This window comes from Salvelinus fontinalis, chromosome 35 (genome assembly GCF_029448725.1).
Source record: "Salvelinus fontinalis isolate EN_2023a chromosome 35, ASM2944872v1, whole genome shotgun sequence".
In the NCBI taxonomy this organism is placed as follows: Eukaryota; Metazoa; Chordata; class Actinopteri; order Salmoniformes; family Salmonidae; genus Salvelinus; species Salvelinus fontinalis.
In genome coordinates this window covers 16514095-16537304 of record NC_074699.1, presented here as the reverse complement: position 1 = coordinate 16537304, position 23210 = coordinate 16514095, and the positions used below count along the sequence as shown (strand labels likewise).

The following is a 23210-nucleotide window of genomic DNA, read 5'->3' as shown; positions in this document are numbered from 1 at the left end:
CATATAATTTAAAAAGCAGGTCACTAGGTGTAGGCAAAACCATAAGCAAATAGGTAAACTGTGATATGATTAAAGAGTTAATCAGGGTGATTTTCCCACAAATAGACAGGTATTTTCCTTTCCATGGTAGCAAGATCTTATCTATTTTTGCTAACTTTCTATAAAAATTTATTGGAGTGAGATCATTTCTTTCTTTTGGGATTTGTATACCGAGTATGTCCACATCACCGTCAGACCATTTAATTGGTAAACTACATGGCAATGTAAAATGTGTATTTTTTAGTGATCCAATACGTAATATGGTACATTTATCATAATTTGGTTTTAATCCAGAGAGGATAGCAAATGTATCTAGATCCTCTAAGAGGCCGTGGAGAGATTCTATTTGTGGTTTTAAAAGAAAACATGAATCATCAGCGTACAATGACACCTTAGTTTTTAGGCCCTGGATTTCTAATCCCTTAATATTAATGTTTGATCTAATTTTAACAGCTAACATTTCGATGGCAATAATAAATAGATATGCCGATAGTGGACAACCTTGTTTTACTCCTCTAGATAGTTTAAAACTTTCTGAGATGTAGCCATTATTTACTATTTTACACCTAGGGTTACTATACATAATTTTTACCCATTTTATAAGAGATTCCCCAAAATTGAAATATTCTAGGCATTTATATATAAACTCCAGTCGTACTTTATCAAAAGCCTTTTCAAAATCAGCTATGAAAACCAGGCCTGGTGTTCCCGATATTTCATAGTGTTCCATTGTTTCCAGTACTTGCCTTATATTATCTCCAATGTATCGTCCATGTAAAAAACCTGTCTGATTAGGATGAATAATATCTGACAAAACTTTTTTTATTCTATGCGCCAAGCATTTTGCTAGGATTTTTGCATCACAACACTGAAGTGTAAGAGGTCTCCAATTTTTTAAATGGACTGGATCTTTATATATACCACTTGGGTCCTGTTTCAGTAATAATGATATCACACCTTCTTGTTGCGTGTCTGATAATCTATCATTTATATAGGAGTGGTTAAAACAAGCTAATAATGGTCCTTTGAGTATATCAAAAAAATGTTTGTATACTTCCACTGGTATGCCATCCAGTCCTGGAGTTTTCCCATCCTTAAAGGCCCCAATTGCATCAAGTAGTTCCTCCTCTGTAATTAGGCCTTCACATGAGTCTTTCTGTACAGATGTTAATTTTACATTATTATTAGGGAAAAAATCCATACAATTAGTTTCAGTTAGTGGAGATGGAGGAGCCTGAAACGAAAATATATTCTTAAAGTACTTTACTTCCTCTTTCAAAATATCATTTGGTGAATCATGCGTGACTCCATCATTTGTAACAAGTTTTAATACGTTTTTTTTTGGTAGCATTTCTATATTGAAGATTGACAAAGAATGTAGGGTGCCGTCTTTCGGATGGGACGTTAAACGGGTGTCCTGACTCTCTGAGGTCATTAAAGATCCCATGGCACTTATCGTAAGAGTAGGGGTGTTAACCCCGGTGTCCTGGCTAAATTCCCAATCTGGCCCTCAAACCATCATGGTCACCTAATAATCCCCAGTTTACAATTGGCTCATTCATCCCCCTCCTCTCCCCTGTAACTATTCCCCAGGTCGTTGCTGCAAATGAGAATGTGTTCTCAGTCAACTTACCTGGTAAAATAACGGTAAAATAAAAAAATAAAAAAATAAAAAAAAAATCCCCATATTCCATCCAGTTCGCTTTATTTTTGTAATATATTACACTGGATCTTTCTTGAATAAGTTCCTCCATTTCTTTTTGTTTTTCCTCTAACTTATTCTGTGCCTCTATGGTACCGTTTTTATTGTTATCTAACTGTACTGTTAGTCCTTCAATTTCCTTTGTTAATATGGACTCTTTTGATCGAAATTGCTTTTGTTTTATAGACGAGTACTGAATTGCATGGCCTCTAAAGGCACACTTAAAAGTGTCCCATACAATAAGGGGATCTGCTGTACCTATGTTATGTCTGAAAAAGTCAGTTATAAAATCTTCTGTCCTAGTTCTAAACAATTTATCATCTAGTAGGCTTTGATTAAATTTCCAATATCCTCGCCCACGTGGAAATTCTGTAAGAGTAATATATATGCCAATTATGTGATGGTCCGACCGCATTCTGTCCCCTATCAAACACTTTTTAACTTTTGGTGCCAGAGAGAATGATATAAGAAAGTAGTCAAGGCGACTAGCTTGATTAAGCCTCCGCCATGTATATCTCACTAGGTCAGGGTATTTAAGTCTCCATATATCCACTAATTCCAATATATCCATGACATTCCTGATTTCCTTAAGTGCCTGAGGGTGATAGTTTGTAGTGTGATTTCCTTTCCGGTCCATAGAGGTATTTAAGACCGTATTAAAACCTCCCACTATAATAATAGAGTCTAGTGTTGCTTGTAGAGTTGATACATTCTTATATATATTGTCAAAGAAGCTTGGATCATCATTATTCGGACCGTATAGGTTAATAAGCCATATATGTTTATTGTCCAATAACATATTTAAAATAATCCATCTACCTTGAGGATCTGTTTGGACAAGTTGCACATTTGGATCAAAGTTATTATTAATTAAAACCATCACCCCTTTTGAATTTCTTTGCCCATGGGAGAAATATATTTTGCCCCCCCCAGTTCTTTTTTCACAAAACTTCATCTAAAACTGTCGAATGGGTTTCCTGTAAACAGTAGATATTATAATCCTTCTCTTTTAGCCAGGTAAATACTGATCGTCTTTTCTTATTATCTGCTAAGCCATTACAATTGTAACTGGCTATACTTATTTCACCACTTACCATAATGAGACACACCTTTCAATTATTTTTATCAAAATATATGTTTGTAAACGTCCTATTAAAAAGTAACATAATGATTGAGTGTCTATATAGTTGTACCATGACATTTGCATCTCCACTAAGCAAACCTCCAATTGGTCCCCACTATTCCACCCGCCAAAAGCCCCCATCTCGAGTTGGGTTGTCATCCCAATGCCCGGCAGACCACCCCCGACCCCCCGCATCGCACAGCCCCGGACCGACTGGGATCCATCCTTCGAAAAGTGCACACAGCACCATCCACCGAACCGAAGCAGATCCATTGCCAAATGCATTTCCATCGCCCTCACCTCGATTTTTATTACATATTGCTGTGAATCATCCTCTATAGTCCCTAACATCTTTTACTTCTTCCTTCGCAACAGTTGTGGGATACACACATACACCCACACACATTCAGCCCTTACCCCCACACAACCATAAGCTCACCCTCTCAACAATTGCACCATCCCAGAGCCCAACTCAAGATGGGTCATGATTTACAAATGTACTTGCAGCTGCATGAGAAGGCCTGCAAGACCGCGCAAAAAATGAGCATAAATGTAGAGATTTATTTACCATTGTCACATCCTAGATGATGGAGGTCAAATGTACACCTTCTTCCTGAAACACCCACAATACGGTCATCCATTTTGACCATGTTCCCAAGCATCTCCATGCAGTCCGATTGGTTTCGTGCCACCAGGGCCACAATAATATACCCCCTCTCTGAATGTCCGAGTGTGACCCCCTCCCCATGGGTTACTGCAGCTAGTGTTGCCAGCACTGCCACTGCCTGGGTGGGGGCACCCCACCGGAATCCCCACCGGCTAGGTACAAGGTCGTCAAGGTTCTCATTAGCAGCTTTGAGAATTTCCTTGTTTATTATGCTCTCCCTTTAAGGGGCTTTGGCTTTGCAAGACCAACCCTGCCAAGCAGGCTCAGAATCTTGAGGGGGCAGTGCTGCTCATGGTCCCTGTCCTCATTTTGGCTGCATACAGACCGTTTACAACATGCACATAAAACAGTTAGGGACTTCTCCTTAGTATCTGGGCCATTCATGTGGGTGTCTAGGGTATAGGGCCATGGACCGTACCATTAAAATAGGATAATAAATAATTAGATATAATTTATTTTAAAAATGTAGTTCCCCATGATAGGACAATAAATAAATAAGACGTATAATTCATTATAAAAGTATATCCATCATTTGAACAACATTGAAAGCCCTCTCATACCCGGCCCACAGCAATACACTGGCTCTGGGATATGCAACTATTTCATTACTCACTCACTCAACTTTCCAAACATAACAAATAAAAATAAACACACACCACACCATCCACACATACTGTGCCTTCTGTTTACTTAGTTTTTATCTTCACTATGTAGAAATAGTGCTTGTGTTCAATTAGTTATATGTGAAGATTTATAGAAAAGCTATATTTTGTATTGTATTGTTACAATCAGTAACCGGGCTTGAATTGTGTTTATTTTCCTCATCTAAGAGAACTTTGTAATTTTTAAAATAACCATGGAGTAATCTTTGTGTCTCTGAACAACTGGTTATCAATATATAGTTTATCCACGACGAGAGCTACTCGTTTCGCTTTTAATCTATTTTCTTTGAAAATTGGATACAGAACTTTGCGCCGTTCTGCAATTTCTTTCGGAAACTGATCATTCATGCCAATTTTGGTCCCAGCAAGTCTTTTACCCAGGCTTTTAACCATTATTTTATCTTTAAATGAAGCAAATTTGGCAATGATTGTGCGTTCGTACCTCTGCCCTCTCTGTCAGAGGCGGTGTACAAGTTCAAGTTGGATCTTATCGATAACTTCGCGTGGAATCTGAAGCGCTGCAAAAAGGAACTCTCTAACTACAGATTCAGGAACCTCTCCTTCTTTCTCTTGGATACCTGTAAGTACCAAATTCTCTTTAATGGATCTAGTTTGTATGTCCAGTAAGCATTCTTTCAGAACGTTGTTCTCCTTTTTAAATTCATTCATTTCGGTTTCAATCTTATTGACCGTCCCTTTTAGCGCGTGTGTTTCCTTCTCCAATGTCGCAGCTTTTTCATCACTCATCTCTAGGCTTGCCTTCAAGTCTTTTATATCTTTACTAACTAATTCAAGTATACCCAGTTTGTCATTTATTGATTTTAACAGATCGGTTTCGACCTTTACCATTGCTGGTGTTGAGAATATTAGATCATCTGTGTCGGTTGAGGAGTCACGTTTTCGTTTTTGATTCGGTTTCCCTGTCTTATTCTCCGTCATGTTTGGGTGTTGCTTGTTTTCGTAATATTTGTCGATAAATGTCTCTAGTCTTAGGATTTGTTTTGTGTTATTATCCAGATTGAAGGTTATCACCCACCAGATTATTTAGTGCTAATATTTTAGTCTAATTTAGCAGATATTTCGAATATTATGTTTTATCTTGAGGTGCTCTACATAACTTCGTTCAGTCCGCCATTACCTTTACGTCCGCCGTCTACGTCAGTATAGGGAGTGTTGCTGATCTACCATCAGCCGTCAGATGTACAGGAGCTGTCATTGGAATTAGCTGCTGTTGTCCCGAGAATCCTATAGTTTTGGCATATTTGCCAGACATGGGCATATTTGCCAGACATGGGGAAATGAGACATGGGGAAATGAGAGGCATAATTTGGATTTATACATGTGTAAGTGGCTCCAGAATTGGAAACTGACCCTCCCCTGTAGGATTCTCTGGGCACCCCTAGTATCACTGATTAGGCCCCGCCCATGGGTTCACAGGGCCCTGTGGTTGTCTCTGATTATTTTGCCAGCCTCCTTCTTGGTTCCAATTATTTTGTTACCCATTTCTTTGTGGTTCATTTTGGTTCCTGTTTCCTTGTATCTTCCAAGGATTTGTAGGGCAGTTTATTTTGAAGTGTTTTAGCTGGTGACATCCCCAACAGGTCCCAGGTGGCCCCTGTGGGCTCCTAAATCCTTTTCTCTGATTGTTCTGTGGATGTCTATGTTGCCCATTGTCATTATTACATTGTTGGGGTTGTTGTGCATACACATTTACTACTGGTGGTGTGGGTTGCACTTGGGCCTGCTGGACGGGAGGCAGTTGCGGCCCTCCTGGGGAGACTGCAGCCATAGTCCTTACTTCCGGCACAGGTGTTGTCACTGGAGCCTGGATTTTCTTTTTTCCTTTGGAGGTCAATTCTTCCAGCTGAAGCTGAGTTATTTTTCTCTGAATGTTTTTTTTCTTGTTCTGTGAGTTTCTGTTCATCCTTTCTGTGTTTTCCCACTGCATGGATGACACGGTCACAGAATTCTTTGTGTGATTTTGAAGTCAGTCCCACTACATCCTCCAGCTTGCTTCTCACTGGCAGGGGCCTTGCTTATATCACTGAGTTTCGGAACAAAGTTGTCATCAGTGGGTCTCCCTCTGGATCCCGTTCTGTTTCCTGCCTCCATTGTTTTAGCTGTCCGTGTAAATACACAGCCGGATTCTCTGTGACCCCCAGTAGCTCTCCTTTTAGTGACTTTGTGTCCATCCGTGCAGGGTACTCATCTCTTAGGGCTCTCCAGACTCCTGGACGGCATGTATTAAAGTCCACTCCATCCCTCATTGGATCCCCTATTGCCGTTCTCAGGCCACATCCAGTACATCCTCCATTTTTGCCACTCCTGCTACTCTCGCCAACAGTGCCATCAGTTCCCCCACAGCCAGTAGTTTCCCCATGATTTGCTCTTCAAACGTTCTGATCCATTTTCCAGTGCCGTCATGGAGGTCAGGTAGACGGGTAACCAACCATTCCAGGTCCTGTGACCCCCATGGAACGTAATGCCCTTGGGTCCCTGTAATCAAAATCTGGTATTGTGTACCATATATTTCAGGTTCTTTCATCTTCCTCTTCCATCTTTTCTCTCTTTCATCATCATGGACCATGTTCTTAAAACTGGCTATATCTTCTTCACTTTCCCGCTCTTGTATCCTACATGCCTGTTCTCTCCGTTTCTTTTCATTTGCTCTCTCCCTCTGTTCACTTCAGCGTTTTTCTATCTTTCTTATTTCTCCATCCACCCTCCTGCTTCTTGCTTCTATTTCAGTTACGATGTCTTTATCCAGTGAATCTTCATCTACATCCTTTTGAACCTTCATTTTAGCTAAGGCCTTACTTAATCCTTCATAACAATTCAAATTTTCTGGGTTCCTTCCTGCACCTTGCTCAATCTCCCCTATCCTTTCCAAGTCCTTTCTTCTCTCTAAAGGAAATGTAGAGGAAACAACCCCCCCATCTTCTAATTCCACTGCCCCTTTTATTTCCACTATTCCAGACACCAGCAGGAATTGTCCATTGGCGTATGGTGGAGGTTCTGTAAACCATTCCACCTTCTTCCTGTCTGACTTTTTATTGTCTTTCTCTAACATTCTTCTAGTTGTCATTATACTTTTTAACAATCCCTCTCCTTTTACTTTGAACATTTTCATCACCTTGCTTTCTCTAGCTCTTTTATTTTTCCTTTTCTTTCCTGTGTCCTTTGCTTTATGGTTTTTTATTAGAGTTTCCATTTCCTCACACACTGAGACATCAAATGTTCCCTCTTTCGGCCATTTAGTACCCATTTTCCTGGTGCTTTTTTTCCATTTCTTAGACATTTCTTTTCGTTCTTTTTTGCATAGGGGATGTCTAACGCTCAGAATGTCTACTGCCCTTTTACTCATTATTGCGGCCTGCATCGTTTTGGTCTTCCTACCGTCAGTCTCAGTTTTATTCCTTTTTCTGTGTTAGATCTACGAAGTACTAGTATTTTCTTTAATATTAGTCTATAGACCGTTTGCATTTTTATAATTGCTGCTCTTTTAAGCAATTTTCCTTATTTATTCTAACGCTATGGATATTCTTGTTTCTGGGTTTATTTTGTATTTATTCCTTTAGCTTTCTGTGATATACGTATTTATTCTTTACTTCCTATTTTCATTTTTGTGCTAAACCACTTTATCATGTTCTTATATTACTCCCTATAGATCCAGGACTAATTTCAAATGTTCCAATTTCTATAGACTGAATATTCATCCACTTTGCAGTATGCAATTTTTAACGGTCTCACCGGCCACTCGCTAATATCGTCTCGACATTTATTACGAAGTCACTATATTGTTCATGTATTTGCCTTCATATTAGGACATGCAACCTGTAGAGTCACAGAAATAGTTTCATGCATGTAGGTCCATAGCAACAGACCGTGGCACTTTACAGGAATAACCAATACATGTCCTCCTGCTGACTCCTCTGAAAGGGACACCCGTTCTGGGAAAAACCCAAGAGCTGAAACCAGGTCTAATGGTGTCTAATGACCCAGAGCACAAAACTAGTGCACTAGTTTTGCTGGCTCCTTCTGAAATAAATAATTGCCACATATGTACTGAAAAATTCACAATAACCCTCGGTGCATAACTCGGTCTCCGATAACTTCACCACACTTACCACCTCTGATACTTCACCCTCATTTACTTCCATTTCTCCCCCTGTCTTCAGCTCCCACTGCTTACACTTCCAAACCGTCACCCTTTTCCCCACAATTTTTATCCGACTCAAGCTCACCCTCTTCTTCCCTGTCTCTTCGACCTCCTCTCCCTCTCTTTTTCCCTCCATTCCTCCTCCGTTTTCCAAGTATCCTGATAAAACTGCACTACTCCTGGCAACCGTCTTATTCTTGCTTTCTCTAGGGAATCCATTTTTACCACCTCGCCGCGTCCTCAGCTATCAGCTAGTTGCGTCCGATTCAGAAATGTTTCAAACCTCAGGTCTTAGCCCCAGACAAGGACGGGGGCTTTGTGTGTGTTTTTCGCCACTTATTCAGACCACTGATTCCGACGTGTTTAATATTTGTCTCCATAATGTCCCCCCCCATCAGGCTGAAGATGGCGGCGAGTGCAGACGAGATTTTAGCTTGCTCCAAGCAACTTTTATCCCTCTCAAACTTACTTAAATGTAACAGAACTTGGCTTATAGTAAACACAGTAGAGAACAACGCTTAGTTGACCACTAATTTGATCTGAAACTTTGAGAAATGGAAGTAAAAAATGTGCGAAAGAGCAAAGGGAGGAGAAGGCAGTTGCTAGCTGAGCACTCATACATTGGAGAAAAATCGCCACCTGACTCCTCAGGAGAAGAAATGGAGGAATCTGGACATTCGGTTGATTCTGAAAATCCAGTCAGACACAGAAAGAATTGTCTTTGCGCGAACTACAGGTCAACATAATCGATGCTGTCTCTGCAAAGATAAACGAAAGAGCCGATGGTCTGGAGAAAATGATACGCGAAAACACATCAAAAATCGTTGACCTCGAGACTTCTCTGAATCATGCATACAAGAATATCGAAGAGCTTAAACTTGCAAACACTGCTACTTCTGAGAAATGCACTGCACAGGAGAAGACCATCATCCATGCAAGAGTGAGAGTGCTTATCAGAAGCAGAGCGGGGAATTTGGGGGCTACGGCTTTACGGTGTCCCCGAGGACCAGGATGAGAATGTGAAGCGCTTAGTAAGAGACATCTGTAACCGTGTGGCACCGGACTTCCCCGATGGATAAATTGATATGGCTGTGGATGTCGCTCATCGTATTGGGAAGAAGCAAGATGCCTTCGTCAGCCCTACGATCATCATCCAGTTTGCTTTTCACACAGCGAGAGATGCAGTTTGGAAGAAAGCAAAGGAAAGCACCTTTCTGAAAGAGAGAAAATTTAGATTAGGTGAGGACCTGACCACAGCAGACAAGGCAGCAAAGGCAAAATTGTGGCCTGTTGTACAACAGGCCCGAAATCAAGGAAAGGGTGGATACTACAGGGGAATCAGAGCCTTTTTCACTGACGGAAAATAAATACGACCGGGGTGATTTGTTCTGTCGGTATGTTTACAAGGTAGTTCCTTCCTCACTGCAAACTGAGCATTCTAGTTTTGAATTATGGTGTTAATGTTTACAAGTTATGACTTCTGTTAATACATATATGAAGCAACTTTTTATAGAGAGGGTAGAGTTGAGATTGCATAGAATCTTTCTTTCTATTCTGTAGATTTGGACTTGAAGTTTATGTCAATCAATGCCAGGGGGATACGAAACCTGTTGAAGAGAAACACTTTTTTCGTTCTCTACAATCAAGAATTGATTGGTGGGTGATAACCTCTAGTCTTGAGCCCAACACTGTAGAGGTAAAAATACTGCCTGCAGTCCTGACGGATCATTAAGTCATATGGTTGACTGTAAGAATGTGCAGTAATGATGGTAAGAAATACTCTGGTGGTTATTGGAAATTAAATAACTAATTGTTATTGCATGATGATTTTAAAAATGTGATTAGGAATCTAATTTCTGTTTACTGGATTTTAGCTACATCTAATGCAGAATTTGGGAAATATTGGGAACTGCTGAAATTTAAAATCCTCTCAGCTTATATTACTTATGGAAAACGGCTTGCTTTAAGAAGGATGTGTGAGGTAGCTGAGCTCTCTAAGACAATTGCGGATATCACAGAGATTGAGCATCTTGATCTTAATGAGAAAGCTAAAAAAAGGATCTCCTTGATTCTATAGAGAATGTTAATTCAGTTAGTGAAGAATTCAATCGGTCTTGTTGTCAAGATTGATCCATTATGGACATCCAGTATGGGGTTGCTTAGTTAAAAAATAACCTCTGAATTTTTACAAAACCTTCTCTGAAGAAATAGCACCATTTTTACTTTAAAACTTTAAGGAGGCTATAAAGGAGGGAGAACTACCTGCCTCTCTGAAGCAAGGGGTTATTACTCTTATACCTAAACCACACAAGGATCTCTTAAATATTGATAATTGGCGTCCAATCACACTCCTAAATAACGACTACAAAATTATAGCCTTAATCTTTGCAAAAAGGTTAAAGTCTTGCTTGAATGATCTGATTGATGAATGTCAATCAGGATTTATGAAAGGGTGGCATATACCTAATAATCTGAGGCTGGTGTTAGACTTGGTTGGTATTGTGGTCTATTGGATGACTTCCCTGTTATCCTATTTTGGGATTTTCAGAAAGCATTTGATACAGTAAGTCACAATTTTATCTTTGATTGTCTTAAGCATTTGAAGTTTGGTCTTTTTTGTTGTTGATGCTATTAGAACTCTGTATAATGGTGGCAATAGCTGTATCAAACTCTGTCATGGGACATCCTCATGGTTAAACATTTACAAAGGAATACGACAAGGTTGCCCAATTTCACCTTTTTTATTTTTGTTAGTATCTCAAATTTTATGCTCATTAGTTCATAAAAGTCCATTTGAAGGCATTACATTCCAGGCCCGAGAGATCAAGATATTCCAACTGGCGGATGACACCACACTTTTGAAAAATGTGTCACAAGATAGATTAGCATTGGATATCGTGAAGCAGTTCCCCAAAATCTCAGGTTTGGTATTAAATCTTTCCAAATATGAGATGTTTTTTCTTCAAGGAGCTGTCAATCCAGCAGATTGTAACATCTCTGAAAATGATACTGTAACCTACCTCGGTGTAAAAATCACCCAAAATCTTAAGGCTGTGAATGATCTTAATTTGAACCCTGTAACTGAATCTGTCAACAACAAAAAATATCCTCATGGGTTAGTTAGGGATTTAAGTCTTCAAGGAAGGGTGCTTTTATTCAAAGCTGAGGGGCTATCTCGTGCATCCTATCTTTTTTTCATCTATTGACATTCCCAAATCCACTTGCTGTACCTTAGGCTATTGTACAACTTAATTTGGAAAAACAAGCCACATAAGATAAAAAAGAGATGTTATCACCAACAGGGTTTGTGACGGCGGTCTAAATGTATTAGACTTCACTCTCTTCAATCAGATATCAAAGGTCAACTGGGTTAAAAGGTACATAAAAAATCCTCATAGTTTCTGGAATATTATACCTCATTTTGTTTTTCAGAAGTTCGAATGGCTTAATTTTTTTACTACAATGTCCATATATTGTGGGTAACCTTCCTGTGAAACTGGCAGCTTTTCACAAGCAGGCTTTAATGTCCTGGGCTTTGTTGTATAACCACAACTTTTCACCTCATAAATGTTTTATATGGAACAATGGGTCGATATTACATAGAAACAAGATGTTATTTTACCATAAATGGTTCTCGAAAAACATTGTCCTTGTCAGCCAATTAGTTAATATTAGTGGGAATCTATTTACGCGGAGAGAATTTATGGAAAGATACAACTTTGAGGTTTCAAGCAAGGAATATGACACTGTTATTAAAGCTATACCTAGTGGGATAAAAACGTTACTTCAGAACAATGCATATTTTGGAATATCTCCGATTGTAAGCGATATCCAGGTTAATGGCATAGGTCTACTAGATATGAAATTCAACAATCATTTATTAAGGGATATTTTCGACAGGAAGTCTATTTCGTCTGCGATATTTTGTTGGCCTTCATCGTTTGATGTAAACTGGAGCTGTGCTTGGCTCACTCCACACATTTATGGTGACCAATAAAGTAAAGGAGATCTCCTTTAAGATTATCCATAGATTCTATCTGTGTAATAGCTTGATTTCTAAATATATACCTGATGTTACCAGTGAATGCAGTTTTTGTGAACTAGAAACTGAATCTATTGAACACTTATTCTGTCATTGTTTATATAGTGAAGTGTTCTGGACTGATGTAAAACCATATCTTGGCCTCAAATTGCATACAACCATTGAAATGTCTATGTTTGACATATTATTTTACTACACTGATTCCACAATTGAACGCGAGTATGTCATAAATCTCTTTATTGTATTAGGAACATTTTTCATACACAAATCAAAATTTATGAAGAAAAATACCCTTTCCTTAATTTTATCTGATTTGGAAAACTATTTAGTCATTAAAACGTATACAAAACTAAATGTAAAAAACAATGTATTCGCTACATGTCTGTATTTGAATTAATATAATGTGGATTAGTTTTATTTATTTATTTATTTTCTAATTTCTTTGTGGATCCCGCTGGCTGTTATGTTTATGTTTTGCATGTTACTGTAAATATATATATATATATATATATATTTGAATGAATGCTACAATTTTTATGTTGTTCCTGTCTCACCTGCTGCGTCGCATTTTAGCTAACCCGTTGTGGTATATATATACACATATATATATGTAGTGTGGTGTATATATATATATATATATATATATATATATATATATATATATATATATATATATATATATATACCACACTACATATATATATGTGTATATATATACCACAACGGGTTAGCTCAAATGCGACGCAGCAGGTGAGACAGGAACAACATAAAAATTGTAGCATTCATTTCATAGCCTTACACCATTAACGTATAAATCATTAAAATAACTAACATTAGATTAATACAAATAGCAATACATTTTTCGTATAATTTTAAGAATAGCTCAATTTGACCCTCTCTTTGCTATAATGGAATATTCTCTCTAACGATACTCCAATCACATGTTTTGTTTTGTCGACTGCCCACCAAGCATCTGGAAGGTGAACTTTGAGCCCTGCACAGAGCTAACAAGCGTTTTACAAGGTTTTTGATTTTATTCACACTGTAGTTGTCTTTGAGTAAATACAACATGGAAAAAGAAAACCTATCCGTGGTGTTGCATTCCCAGGGCGACCTCAGACTGGTAATAAAGTAGTCTCTAAACTTTGTCATGATGATATAAGCAGATCGAGATTTAATGATAACTGCAGCTTTCGGTCAATATCACAAAGTTGCTAACCAACGTTAGTTAGCTCATCTGCTCATGGCATAGCTTCGTCCCGGAGCTAGCCATTTAAATTACCCAAAATAATGTGAACAATTTTGACTTACTTTTTAACATAAATGTAATCAAACATTAAAAGTCAAATGTTTTAATAGAAATGGTCATTTAAATGGCTGGTTGCGGGACGCTAAAGGAGAAATAATTGCGATTGATTCCGTATGGTCAGACTAATTGTGACGATTGATTTCTTACAGGAAGAACGACCTATCCCTGAACCAGGTCCAAATGGTATAAGAAACAATGTAGTATCCAGACAGCTTGTACAGTATATTTCTGCATTTGATTTTTAATTGTGTACAGTTTGTGTAACCTGTGGCGCAATTGCTTGTCTTTCCTTTATTCAGAGGTGTTGCTTCAGATGCATTCAGTTGGGATCTGTGGGTCGGATGTGCACTTCTGGCAAAATGGACGCATAGGTGACCGATGCTTTCTAGATTCAGCACAGGGTGGCTTGCCCTGAAATGGCAAACTGCTCCTTGGGAGGTCGCTACCAGGAGAGATCTTGAAGGCTGAATTAGATGTGCTGCTGAACTGGACCTGGGGCGTGTTCAGCAGGATGCAGCGTCTTTGAATGATGCGATGGAAATATGCCATGTAGAACAAACATTACACTGACAAGTATAGTAAGGAATCCTGTCTGCTTTATTCATGGCATTTCTATCTGCTTTGTTAGACGTTTGGCACCTGAACGTGGCCCTGACTTTAAGACCAGTCTTAAAATGGGATTGGAAAACAAATCTGGTACTAACATGCACAATACTGTCATTTTGCATGCTAATTAAATGCTGTATGCAGTTGCGTGTATTCGTGGAAGCCAGGCTACACAAGAAATAAAATCCAAAAAACACAATTTAGTCTGTTTCAAATTGTTTCTTCAATTCCCCAGAAGTTGACTGTATTACAGGAGAAAGCATCGAGCGCGCTGAACACCGCCTCTCTATGCGTAGGTTATTTGATGCTGTCTGGTCCAAACGAGTATGACATTGTTGCTGTCTGTAACTAGCTAACGTTGCCCATGATTGGAAGCTAGGCGAGTATGAATTTTAGCCAGTTAGCCCAGAACAAATAAGTGTGTACTACATGACATGGTGAGACTGCTTCGTCAACATAGTAAAGGGTGTGGCTCAGTTGGTAGAGCATGGCGCTTGCAACGCCAGGGTTGTGGGTTCGATTCCCACGGGGGGCCAGTACAAAAAAAAAAAAATGAATGTATGTACTTGTAAGTCGCTCTGGATAAGAGCGTCTGCTAAATGACTTAAATGTAAAATGTAAATGTAAAAATGTAAAAAAGCCCATGGTGCTAGGGCATGAGGCCTCTGGTCGGGTGGTGAAGGTGGGCTCAGCAGTGAAGAACCTCAAAGAAGGTAAGAACTGCAAGCATGTGAGAAGGAAGTACTCATTTGATTCAATGTTGTTTTGCTTTTAATGCAGGTTAAAGTTCACCAGTTATAAAAACTGAAAAGATAATGCAACTTTGGATTGTCTGTCAATTATTCATATGTGTTGGATAATTAGGGGATAGAGTCGCTGTAGAGCCAGGTGTCCCTCGCGAGAGATGAATTCTTCAAATCAGGAAACTACAATCTTTCCCCCACCATCTTCTTCTGTGCCACACCCCCTGATGATGGGAATTTGTGCAGATTTTACAAACACAGCGCCAACTTCTGTTACAAGTGAGTTCATTGTTTCTACTTTATCTACAATGACAGATAACTGTCAACATACTGCCATTGTAGAACATTGGGGGTAACATGACAAACCTACATTGCTTAAGTTCTCTCTGTTTCTGTGTATGAACAGGCTGCCTGACAATGTGACATATGAGGAGGGGGCTCTGATTGAGCCCCTGTCTGTGGCTATTCATGCCTGCCGCAGAGCTGGAGTGACCCTGGGCAGCAGTGTACTGATCTGTGGGGCAGGTAGGTAAAGGTCAGCTGTCAATAATTGTTACTGTTATTTACTGTTACTGCAGCTTGGACCCATGAAGTGTGACACAATTTTGCAGTTGCAGCTATTCAGGTTTTATGTCCAGTCATTCAACTACTACAAGACATGATGAAATGAAATAAAAATCAATGTAACTTTGCAGAACATACAGCCAATAAGAAGTATAGCGGTTATTACACTCCACTAACATGCCCATGCATGTTTGGAAATTAAAGAATGTGGTTTAGTTACAAAAGTGAGAATCATGTTGACACAGCATAATAACAGTGGGGAAACCCAGTCAACTTAAACACCTGTAGTAACAGACTTGATATTTAACAAATCCACTCTGCTGCTAAGCGAGCGTGCTTTATAAACAATTAACACATGTAAATAAAGATCAGCTCTTGCTTTTTAGTTAATGATAGATGTATTTCCCTGTATTTTTATATAGACCTGGCGATAGACTAGTGCCCTGTCCAGGGAGTGTACTTTTACATCAAGGTGCCTCAAGCTACTGAATCAGGCGATAGGCTCCTGCCCAATGGGCCCTTCTGGCTCAGACAAGGCTTACATACTATTTCCTATACCAACCCCTCATGTCATCACTTCTAGCCCTCATGCACACAGTTTCACAATGACCAGCTAAGTTGAAAAATATCCTGTAAGGTTACTAGCACAGCCTCATATCCCCATCGAGTGCATCGGCTTGGAGAGCAGTGTCCAAACTTCCAATTAACATTCAAACTAAGCATTTCTCTTTTCCCTATCACAGGACCAATTGGGCTGGTCTGTCTGCTGGTGGCCAAGGCTATGGGTGCCTCACAGGTGGTCATAACTGGTAAGGCACAGGGTGTAATAATACACTCTTTATGGGATCCGTTTTGTTTCTCTCAAATCTAAATTGTCTACCAGGGACTTCCTTCTTTTGAAAGGGCTTTGAATTGAAAAGGTTTTCATCTGGGTACATGAGTAATACTGTGTGCTGGCCCAGTATAGTAGGGACTGCCACAGTACTATTTTTGTCCTTCCTGTTTCAGACCTGTCAGCAGATCGCCTGGTCATGGCCAAGGAGCTGGGAGCAGACTTCCCTCTGACTGTGAAGAGAGAGGATGGGCCTGAGGAGCTGGCTAAGAGAGTTGAAGGACTGCTGGGAGCACAGCCTCATATCACCATTGAATGCACCGGTGTGGAGAGCAGTGTCCAGACTGCCATTTATGTAAGTACAGCCACAAGAGTGATATTAGAGCCGATTGAAATGCTGTACTGTGAAATGTTGCAGTTTTCTCAAAGAAAAACTAACTAATGCAACCAAGACAAAGAACTGATGTTGGTACAAGATGGAGGGAATGTTGGAGCATAACTAAAGAAATTAGAGTTAACGAAAATGTACGCTTAATCCAGTATGAACTAATGCATAGAATTTATTATACAAGAGACAAAATTCACAAATTCTACAGCACAGCAACAGAGTCATGTCTTAAGTGTAAAAATAATAATGATTTATGCTTTCTGGGAATGCTAAAAAGTCCAAAGGTAATGGGCTGAGACAGTTGGCTGTCAGAAGTATTAGAATGTAAACATACTCTTAATTTGTCTGTCTGCATATTTCAAGACATTGCATATGGGGGAGGGGTGAGAAACGCATTGAGAAGGAAAGAAATTCCACAAATTAACTTTTAATAAAGAACACCTGTTAATTGAAATGCATTCCAGCTGACTATCTCATGAAGCTGGTAGAGAGAATGCCAAGAGAGTAAAACTGTCAAGGCAAAGGCTTGCTACTTTGAAGAATCTCAAATATAAATTATATTTTTATTTTTTTAACACTTTTTTGCTATCTACATGATTCCATATGTGTTATTTCATAGTTTTGATGTCTTCACTAGGATTCTACAATGTAAAAAAATAAAGAAAAACCTTGAATGGGTAGGTGTGTCCAAACTTTTGACTGGTACTGTGTGTGTGTGTGTGTGTGTGTGTGTGTGTGTGTGTGTGTGTGTGTGTGTGTGTGTGTGTGTGTGTGTGTGTGTGTGTATATATATGTATATATGTATATATGTATATTTATATATATATATATTTATTTATATATATATATATATTTATATATATTTATATATATATATTTATATATATATTATATATATATATTATATATATATATATTATATATATATATATTTATATATATTTATATATATATATATAAATATAAATATATATATATATATATATATAATATATATATAATATATATAATATATTATATATATATATATATATATATATATATATATATATATATATATATATATATGCTTGCTGCTAGGCTACACGTCCTGGTGGAGTGGTGGTTCTAGTGGGGTTGGGTGCAGCGATGACCACTGTCCCACTGCTTAATGCTGCTCTCAGAGAGGTGGACATCAGAGGGGTCTTCCGCTACTGCAACACGTAAGTGAACCTCCTCCTCTCACGTTAACCAGGTACAGAAAATAAGTTGTTGTCTTTTACACTGCCATTCATCTCACACAACAGAGCCCTGAAGCCAGCTCAGGACGTAGATCTTCAAATCAAATTTTACTTGTTTCATAACCAACAGGTGTAGACTTTTATTTAACTAGGCAAGTCAATGACGGTCTAGGAACAGTGGGTTAACTGCCTTGTTCAGGGGCAGAACGACAGATGTGTACCTTGTCAGCTTGGGGATTCGATCTAGCAACCTTTCGGTTACTGGCCCAATGATCTAACCACTAGGCTACACGCCGCCCCAGACTAACAGTGAAATGCTTACTTACTTACTTCCCAACAATGAGAGGTCTTCAGGAATATGGTCCCTAATGTTCCAACAATTACGGCAAGTTGTGTTTATCGGTTGTCTTATAACTCAACTGTTAATGTGTTTTTGTCTTCTTATTCTAGCTGGCCAATAGCTATAGCGATGCTGGCCTCTAAGAAGGTGAATGTGGCGCCCCTGGTGACCCACCGGTTCCCCCTAGAGCAGGCTGTGCAGGCCTTCGAGACCACACGCCAAGGACAAGGGGTCAAGATCATGCTCAAGTGTGACAAGACTGACCAGAACCCCTGAGAGGACTGGGAACACCAGGACCAATAAGAGAGTCAGTATAGACAACCACAGCGTTCTAGATCTAACAGTTGATTATTCTCTTATTTGTCTATGTTGTCCCATGTTATTGTACACTTTCAATGTTTGTATTTCAATGTCTGATTATGTTCAGGCATACATCTTAATCAGGTTACCTGTTGCCCAAACAGAAATTTTCACTCTTGAAATGTGATATTTGGAGACGCTATGAAACTAAGTGTTAAGTTCATGTTTTAAGTATCCCTATATTTCTGTTATTACGGGGCTATCACTCAGTCAAGAGTGCGCATGCGCAGGAGGTCTTGGTCGTTGTTGGACCTAGCCTCGAGTGTGATGGCTACCTTGTAGTGTGTTCATATAGTATAGTAAACTTTGTTAAACTGGAACCTTGTCGTTGTGTCATTTCAAGTTAACATTGGTAGCAGAAGATGGCTTCTAACTACAACGTGCCACCTCGCTTCGACGAGAAGAGGTCGTACGAAAGTTGGAAAAATGAACTGGGAATCTGGATACGCGTTACTAATCTGGAGGCGAAAAAGCAAGCACCTGCGGTGGTATTATCGCTGGAGGGAAGAGCGAGAGATACAGCACTGGAAATATCCGTTGAGGATTTGAACAAGGATGACGGTATGGGAACTTTGATCACAGCACTGGATTCTGTATTTCTCAAAGAAGAGAAAGACCGTGCCTACGAGGCATATTCAAACTTTGACAGTGTTACGAGAGATATTTCGGTTGCAATGGCAGACTACATCATTGATTTCGAACAGAGGTACAATAGGATGCGCAAGTATGACATGGTTCTCCCAGATGCAGTGCTAGCGTTCAAGTTGCTAGACACTGCTTGTCTAGATGGTAGGGAGAAACAGTTGGCTTTGACTGCTTGTACTGTGCTGACTTTTGCATCTATGAAGTCGGCACTAAAAATAATATTTGGTGAGAAGACGTCTGTCGCGCCAATAACAGATGGAATGCAAGTGAGTGACGCAGCATATTACACCGAGCAGCACAGAAAAGGCGCCAACAAGTCACGTTCTCAAGACAACCAGAAGAGGGCGCCATTTCCAGGCACAAATCCACTGGACAAATTTGGAAGGAGATCGAAATGTGCAATTTGTCAATGCACTTACCATTGGGTTAAAGACTGTCCTCATAAAAATGAACAAGTTAAACTAACAGAGGAAAATGTAAACACAGAGATAGAGCAGTGTAACATTACACTGTTTTCAAATGAATCTGCTTTTGATACTGAGATTTTTATAGTTGAATCCTTAGGATCTGCTGTGATTGATACTGCATGTACACGGACAGTGTGTGGTGCAAAATGGCTTGATAGCTATGTCAGTGAACTAAATATGAAAGAAGTACAAAATATGATTGACACACCAAGCAACAGAGCTTTCAAATTTGGAGATGGGAGAATTGTTCATTCTACCAAGAGAGTTAAGATACCAGCAAAAATTGGTCAGACTAAGTGTCAGATTGAAACAGAGGTGGTCCCTACAGATATCCCCTTACTATTAAGCAAAGCTTCCCTCAAGAAGGCAGGGGCTGTGCTAGACATAAAAAATGACCAGGCAGTGATGTTTAAACAACCAGTGACTCTTGAACTTACTACCTCAGGCCACTATTGTGTAAACATTTTAGACAAAGACATCACACAGACTCCATGCAAAAATGAGATTCTGACTGACACAGAGAACATGAAGATTCTGACAGTCACAGAGAACATGAGCACTAAAGAAAAACACAAAGTATTGTTAAAGCTTTACAAACAGTTTGGACATGCTACAGTTAACAGACTTCAGAAGTTACTCAGCAGTTCAGGGAATAATGATGATGAGAAGTACGAAACTGGAAACAAAGTGTATTACAAACGAGTTGACTGTCAAGAGTGGAAAGGACCGGGAGTAGTCATTGGTCAAGATGGTGTGGTGATATTTGTGAGGCACGGAGGCATGATTGTCAGGGTGCATCACTCAAGATTGCGGAAAGTAAATGATCAACAAGATAGAGGGGCTGTTGCTGAGAATCAGTCTCCTAATGAAAATGACAAAAAGGACACAGTAACAGACACAAACCTACCAGATGTCGCATCCAATGATATGGACAACGAAACTGACACAGGAAATGGAGTAGAGACCTTCAAACATGCCACAGGTAATACTGTTGAGCGTTCAAATGAGGAAAACATTCAACAGCCACATGTGTTAAGAGAACATGGTTGTTCCAATCTGAAAATTGGACAAACTGTTAAATACACGGACAGAGAAAGTGGTATTCCACATACAGCATCCGTCATTGGACGAGCAGGAAATGCAAAACACAAGAGCTGGTACAACTTGCAGTACTCTGAACCAGCTACACTTTCTGGTACAACAGGGTCAGCTGACCTGCCACTTGTAGATAATATCAGAATTGAACCAATGGAAAATCGAGAAGAACAGCATGACATTCAAAATGATGATGTACTTGAAACAAAGGATGTGTCATTTGACTCAGCTAAGCTAGATGAGCTCAGTAATTGGAGGAAAAATGGAGTGTTTGAGGAAGTCAAAGACATTGGCCAAAAGTGCGTCTCAACAAGGTGGGTGTGTACCCTTAAAGAATCCTTAACTGGAATAGTGCCCAAAGCACGTCTAGTGGCTAGAGGTTTTGAGGAGCTGGCTGCTAAACAACTCCCAAAAGACTCACCGACATGCACCTCAGAGTCACTCAGATTGCTGATGTCAGTGATCTGCCAGAAAAAATGGAAACTTAATTCCATAGACATCAAATCTGGATTTTTGCAGGGAACAGAGCTGTCAAGGGACATTCACATCCGACCTCCGCCTGAAGCTAAAAGCGAAGGAACACTGTGGAAACTAAAGAAGTGTGTGTATGGACTGGCAGATGGATCACTCTACTGGTACAACAAAGTCAAGGCAACAATGCTGAATACAGGTGGAAAAATGTCACAAGTGGATCCTGCAGTCTTCTATTGGCTTGATCAAGACTGCAATTTGACTGGAGTACTTGCCTGTCATGTTGATGACTTTATCTGGGGTGGCTCACAGACCTTTGCTTCAACTGTGATTCCACACCTCAAAGCTGTTTTCTAGGTTGGCGGTGAGGAGCATGATCATTTTTGTTATGTTGGCATAGAGTTTATTACAGTTGATAGAAAAATACTGATGCAACAGGAGAGCTATATCAAGAATCTTCAACCTATCCACATGGATTCTTCAAGAGCCGTACAAAGGAATTCCCCACTGTGGAATTGAAGCTGGTCAATTGAGGTCAAAGAGGACAAATTTTATGGGTTGCGAGACCGAGTAGACCTGGTTTGATGGTTGCAACTTGGCATCTAACACTAAACACGGCACTGTACAAACCATTCATGAGGCAAACAAAGTTGTTCGTAAACTGAAATCACAAAAAGTGACTTTAAAGTTTCAGCATGTTGGAAAAGATGACTCTTTGAAACTAGTTGTCTTCAGTGATGCTTCGCTAGGTTAACACTGGTGGGACAAAACGGCACTTTCTACCTGTAGTTTGTGTCACTGTCAACTACTCATTAGTTGATGCTGTGAAGTCAACCAAATCTGTCAGAGAAAAGACTTTGAGATTAGCAGCATCAAGGAACTTATTCAAGCACAGAGAATCCAGAGGATTCTGTGGTCAACCACAAAGGAAAAGCTTGCTGACTGTCTGACTAAAAAAGGAGCATCCGGTCTTGTGCTCCTACAGGCTCTCGCTCCTACAGGCTCTCAGTAATGGAAAGTGGCAGCTTGAGTAATACAAATAAAAACTGTCACACAACCCATTTGTAATGGGGGATCTTGAATAATACTTGGACATTTAATTATGTTGTTGATGTTTTATTTGTCTTTAAAGAAAAGGGGGAGATTGTTAAGTTCATGTTTTAAGTATCCCTATATTTCTGTTATTACGGGGCTATCACTCAGTCAAGAGTGCGCATGCGCAGGAGGTCTTGGTCGTTGTTGGACCTAGCCTCGAGTGTGATGGCTACCTTGTAGTGTGTTCATATAGTATAGTAAACTTTGTTAAACTGGAACCTTGTCGTTGTGTCATTTCAAGTTAACACTAAGTATATGATTTGACAAAACGTTGTGTTCACAGGAGCTTTCTCTTTCATCATGTGATTTCAAGTTGCTTTTGACTGTAATTACTTGATTACCATATTTTTATAAGATGACGCAAAACTGTTAAATACAGCCTTTGAATCTTGTTATAAACCAGAAAGTATTGAAATATTTTAGCTGTTGTTTTTTGTCTAGTCCTCTAGTCAGTACCTAGCTGCTGCCACCAGGAGGAGGTAGAGACTAATTCACACACTGTATTTCAAGTCCAGTGTGTTGCACATACTGTAATAGAGACAATCAAAATCCTGTCCATACAATAAATATTTATAAATTATAATTATAATTATATTATAATTGATTTATGTGAAACTGTTGACTGATAAAACCTAATGACACAATTCATAGTAAAACAAATATATTCCAATGAGCCAGCAA

The 23210-nt window shown here is 39.3% G+C and overlaps 1 pseudogene; it reads left to right on the top strand.

Annotated features, from left to right (window-relative positions):
• Window positions 1–13131: 13131 nt before the first annotated feature.
• Window positions 13132–22944, top strand: LOC129834400 (sorbitol dehydrogenase-like; annotated as a pseudogene).
• Window positions 22945–23210: the final 266 nt, after the last annotated feature.